The sequence below is a fragment of the Pleurodeles waltl genome, chromosome 1_2 (assembly GCF_031143425.1).
Source record: "Pleurodeles waltl isolate 20211129_DDA chromosome 1_2, aPleWal1.hap1.20221129, whole genome shotgun sequence".
Lineage (NCBI taxonomy): Eukaryota > Metazoa > Chordata > Amphibia > Caudata > Salamandridae > Pleurodeles > Pleurodeles waltl.
The window spans coordinates 1,287,163,886-1,287,169,885 of NC_090437.1; positions in this window are offsets into that span (position 1 = coordinate 1,287,163,886).

The window sequence follows — 6,000 nt, forward strand, 5'->3', positions numbered from 1 at the left end:
ATCTGCACCTCCTGGATTCTTTGCTGGACATCCCCATTTGCATGTGTGGTGATCTGCTGCTACAGAGACAGGGGTGTCTGTGGTGGGTTCTTCCCCTGACAGGGCCTCCCTTCCAGTGGTTGGCACCGCTGAAGGGCCCGGTGTTGATGTGCCAAAGGAAGGGGTAGACTGTTGGTGATGATCCCTGATCAGTTAAAGTCCCTCAACACCCTTGTTAAGGAAGCCAGGTTGGTATTGGTGGCCGCCCACTGTTGAAGCATGTCCCTATGGATGTCCCTCTAGAGCTGCTTTATCTCACGAGTTCTGCAAGTACCTGACCCATCAGCCTTTGAGATTCCTGATAGACCCCAAAGACGTGGCTGATGGTGTCTTGGCCACGAGCATCCCCAGTGTCCTCACTCCACTGGCCCACAACATCCCTCCCATGCACCCCACCCCCACAGGCCTGCGCCCTTGCCGCAGGGTGCCCCCTCCTACTGGTTCCAGGACCATCATTGACAGGTGTTGTGCTGCGACTCAGGATCCTGGACTGGGGGGCATGAGATGGTCACCACTGTCCTAGGGACACAGGTTGGGGACAATTGGCTGCCTGTGATATTGAAGCAACCGAGCTGGGAGGTGTTGATGTGGCAACAGTGAAATTCACTGTTGGGGTCTGACCAGGTTGTCCAGATGGGCCAGAATCGTCCTCCACGTCCAGACATCCAGGAGTGTCTTCACTGAGGGCTTCATCCATGCAGGTAGTGGCAGTCTCATCTGTGGCCTGTGTGTGCCCAGTGGCAGCTCAACTGTTGATGTGAAAGATACAATGTTACATGTTGTATTGTGACATCTACCTTCAAATGTTTACAGTGACATTTTGCAAAGCCTGTGTACATAGTTGATTTGCAGGTTATCCTATTGTGACAGGTACCCATGCAATTGGTTGTATTGACCTGACATTTGTGAAGCATGCCAATTCCATGTAAGCAAGCTGCTGAATTTAGCAGGTCATTAGCACTTGGGCAGATATATGCATTTTGCCACCAGTGCAGGCCAAACAGTGACTGGGCATGATGTGGTTTTGGCCATTTTGATGCCTAGCTGATTGTGATTTAGGCAGACCCAGGACTTAGTTGTATATGTGATTGGAGTCATCATGTGGTCAGTGCATTGTGAATGTGTCTGTTGCCAGTACCATTGAGGTGATGCATCTTGAGGCCTTGGTGATCCTTTTTGTTGCATACTGGGTGAGCTATCCTTATTGTCCTCAATGGTTTCATCTTGGCTTAGCAGTTCAAGATGGAGCTCGGTGGCCAGACACTTCTCTGAGGTGAGCATGATCTGTATCTTTGTCCCTCCCAGCTAAGTAAACATTTGAGAGTGAGCAGGCAAGGTTTTTGTACAAGTGACCACTGTTCTGCTACCTGGAGTCACTTGAACAGTGCCTCCTGGGAGTTGCAATCTGGTCAGTCCCTCTAGTTCCCAAAACGTGTCAAATGTTATCCTCCCAGGTGAGTAGACTTCAAATGAGAGTTCATAATTAGATGGCTTTGTGCAATAGAACATTGTTTTTGTGGTTGGAGTTAGTGACACAGGGCCTACTGGGCTTTGCATTCAGGTCACTCCCTCAAATTCCCAACACTAGACAAATGTGATCCTCACAGGATAGTAGATTTGAGAGTTCTCTGACAGATGCATTGGGGCAGGTGCACACTGAGTTGCTGATTGGAGTCACATGGACAGGCTCTCCTGGGTATTGGAGTCATGTTACTCCCTGTACTACACACATTATACAAAAGTTATCCTCCCAGATGAGTACACTTCCATTGCGAGTTAATCAACAAGGGTATTTGGACAAGTGAACACTGGGCTTGTGGTTGGATTTGGCGAGACAGAGCCTCCTGTCCTTGGCAGTCATGCCACTCCCTCTACTTCATACACTTGATAAATGTCACCCCCCCCAGGTGAGTACACTTCATGTGTGATTTCCCAAACATGAGTCTTTGGAGAAGAGGACACTGGATTGGTGGTCGGAGTGACAGTAAGAGAGCCTCCTGGAAGTTGCAGTCATGTAACTTCCTGTACTATATACACTATACAAATGGTTTCCTCCCAGGTAAGTACACTTCAATAGAGAGTTATGACACAGGGGTCTTCTTAGGAGAGAACTCTGAGCTGGTGGTTGGAGTTACTGAGACAGTGCCTTCTGGGAGTTGCAGTCCTCCCAGGAGGCACTGTCACTGCTTCCCAATACTTGACAAATGTTATCCCCCCAGGTGAGTAAACTACAATTGGGAGTTAACAAACAAGGGTCTTTGGAGAAGAGGACGCTGGACTGGCTGAGTGGAGTAACAGTAACAGTGCCTTCAGGCCTTAGCAGTCATGTCAGTCCCTGTACTACACACACTTGATAAATGTTATTCTGCCATGTGAGTACACTACAATTTGGAGCTGACAAAGAAAGGCATTTGGAGAAGTGACACGTGATCTGGTGTTTGGAGTTCTAGAACGGTGCCTGCTGGTAGTTGTAGTCATGCCGGTCCCTGTACTACACACATTTTACAAATGGCATCTCCCAAAGTGAGTACACTTCAGATGTGAGATGCCAAATAGAGGTCTTTGGACTGGTGGACACTGGGCTGGTGAGGGGAGTGACAGTAAAAGTGCCAAAAGCTGATCTATGAGCATGCATGACATAGGGGGTCATTCTGACCCTGGCGGCCGGTGACCGCCAGGGTCACCGACCACGGGAGCACCGCCAACAGGCTGGCGGTGCTCCCGAGGGCATTCTGACCGCGGCGGTTCAGCCGCGGCCAGAAAGGGTAAACCGGCGGTCTCCCGCCGGTTTACCACTGCCCTTGTGAATCCTCCATGGCTGCGGAGCGCGCTCCGCAGCCATGGGGATTCTGACACCCCCTACCGCCATCCTGTTCCTGGCGGGTCTCCCGCCAGGAACAGGATGGCGGTAGGGGGTGCCGCGGGGCCCCTGGGGGCCCCTGCAGTGCCCATGCCCATGGCATGGGCACTGCAGGGGCCCCCGTAAGAGGGCCCCGCAAAGTATTTCAGTGTCTGCTAAGCAGACACTGAAAGACGCGACGGGTGCAACTGCACCCGTCGCACCCCTGCAACTACGCCGGCTCAATTCTGAGCCGGCGTCCTCGTTGCAGGGGCATTTCCTCTGGGCCGGCGGGCGCTCTTTTGGAGAGCGCCCGCCGGGCCAGAGGAAATGTCTGAATGGCCGCCGCGGTCTTTTGACCGCGGTGCGGTCATTCAGCAGCGGTACCTTGGCGGACGGCCTCCGCCGTCCGCCAAGGTCAAAATGACCCCCATAGTGTTTTGGTGACATTATTAGTGTTGTCATTTACCAGACTCCACTCCCGAGGTATTCCTGTCAAGCCCTCAGGATGCAGGATGGTCAAGACCTTCTCCTTCAAGGGATAGAGTTGTAAGGGAGAAGTGGGAGTGTCACTGGCAGTCTTCTTGGCCTGCAACTAGTGCCTGGGGACCAGGGAACAGACCTTGCCCCTGAGGTCATTCCAACTCTTCCTGATGACCTCCTATGTGCTCAAGGTGGTGCCTACAGCATTTACTCTTTTGACTATCCTGGCCCACATTTCCATTTTCCTACTAAGAGGAGTGTGCTGGACTTGTTCTCCAAACAATTGTGGCTCTACTCTTATGATTTCATCCACCTTGACTCTTAGCTCTTCATCAGTGAAACAGGGATTTTCAATATGTGCCATGGTGCAAAAAAAAAATACAGGTGACAGTGACTTACTGAACGGGGGTAGTGCAAAAGGGTGTGACTGGAGAAAAGTGTGTGCTTGGTGTGAAATGAGGTGGTGAGGAAAAAGTGGTTCCTAGTATACGTGCTGTATGGTGAAGAATTAGCTCTGGCTTCTGTGTTTTGCATTGTAAATGCAAAGGATTGTAGTGTGTGAAGGGTGTGTTTTATGGTGTCCTATGCAAGTGTGTCAGGTGTGGCAATGTGTGTCAGCTGTGTTGTTTTCAAACCCATCCAATGTGCTGTTCTGTATTACTTTGGTGACCGCAACCCGCTGTAGCTCGGACCACCATTGGGTGACTGTCATGAGTGTTCATCACTGCGACATTTGGCTTGTAATATGGTCAGTGGGTGGTCGCTGTGCTGGAGTTCGAAAAGCCTAGTTCTGGGCCTCAAAGCCGCTGGCATCTGCCTTATTTGGTTGGCGGACAGCAATCCTGCCTGTATCACTCATAATGGTACAGTCTGTGAGACCACCAACATGGCGGTCTTTTTGGGACTGACTGCCAAACCCGTTATAAAGCTCTTAGAAAGTACCTAACACAGTTTAATCAGTCCGTCTCTGAAGCACCATGACATGGCCAAAGGGAAAAATGTTTTGTCCTCTTCTACAAGGGATAGCTAGAAAGATGCGTCCATTTCCTCCTTGGCCAGTGGACACTTACCTTCTACATCGGTGAGCTAGGCAGTAAGTCTTTCACTAGGATTGTTGCAAAGGAATGCACTCTTAACTTTCGGTGGTGTTGAATCAGCTAGAGAGTTGGATTCACTGAGTTCTTGCAAGTCAATGGTTGAAGGGTGATGTACACTAGATCGTCCCTGCTGGAATGCTTGTATAACTCTTTCTGTTGCTGTGAAGGCATCTGAGGGCATTAGGTGCAAAAAGGATGGAAAACAAGAGAGGGAATGAGATGTTGGAACAACCTCCCTCTACCCATCAGAGCCTCCTCCTCCCTTCTTGAGTTCAGCAAGAAGCTGAAGACTTAGCTCTTTGTATAAGCACCTTGAGTACCACAAAACTACACACCTGTCCAAGCACCTAGATACCTTCTCGGGTGAATTTTGAACTATACAAAATTATATAATCTAACCTAACATAAGATAACATTGATGGAAAGATCCTCCCCATAAAATAGTCCACCATAGGCAAGTGGCTGGCCTGGAGTAAGTAGACAAAACAGACAATGGTAAATTGAAGGAGGGGACAGAAGAGGGCATGAGGTGTAAATCAAGGTGAACTGCTAAATGTGAGAAACCAGAACCTGGTGGCGTGCTGTTAGAAAGACACCAGGGAGTACAAGTACTCAACAACTAACCAGTATACAAAAGCTCACACGCAGACAAGAAATATACAGCATCCACATATTAACATGCAGAGAGACAGACAGAAAGAGGGAGTAACGGATATACGGATATTGATTTTATGTCCACTTAACGTTTAGAGCATTTGCAGACAAAATCAGATTTGAGATACTGGAATTATTGGTGCCAGTGTCTAATCAATCCTTCTCCTTTCTTTAGAGAAATCAGTTCTAATGGGTGATGGAATACCTCATTAACCTTACCCATTCAAACATTGCCCTCTTTGGTTGAAATGATCACAAGTCATATCCACTGCAGTGATCTATGCATGCCCTTTCCATTCTGTGTATAAGTATACATATGCATGACTGCATATATTAACATATGCCATACTTAGGTTTGCCTGATTGCACCATCTACACTCAGTATGTGTTTCCAATCATGGACTCTCCTTTTAAACATTACTGCTATCAAATTAATTGTCTAATTGAAATAAATGAAGACCGCTATTCCCTGAATGCACACATTTGTTAAATCTGAAAGTCTAGGACCAACATAGGTGCCCACCATACATGGAGCAAACTAGTTTCAACAATTTAAATGTGTCTTAGCTTTTAGCAATACAATTTTGCACATGCTCATTAGAGCTCTTTTCTGGCCTGCAGATCGATTTGTTAGTCATGATGTCTTATTTTTGTTTGTCTGCTTTCGCATAATTTAAATCCTTTTGTCATTAAAAAATTAGTATAGAAAATGCTACACAAGTTCTTTTTCACCTCATACGAGAAGGAGAGAAAGGGCTGCTATGAAAATGAGGATGTTGCTCACATAGCTATCATAAGAAATGCTTGCTTCACAGGACTCTGTACATCACAACAAACAAATACTTTGGACCTGATTTAAAGTTTGGCAGACGGGTTACTCTGTCACAA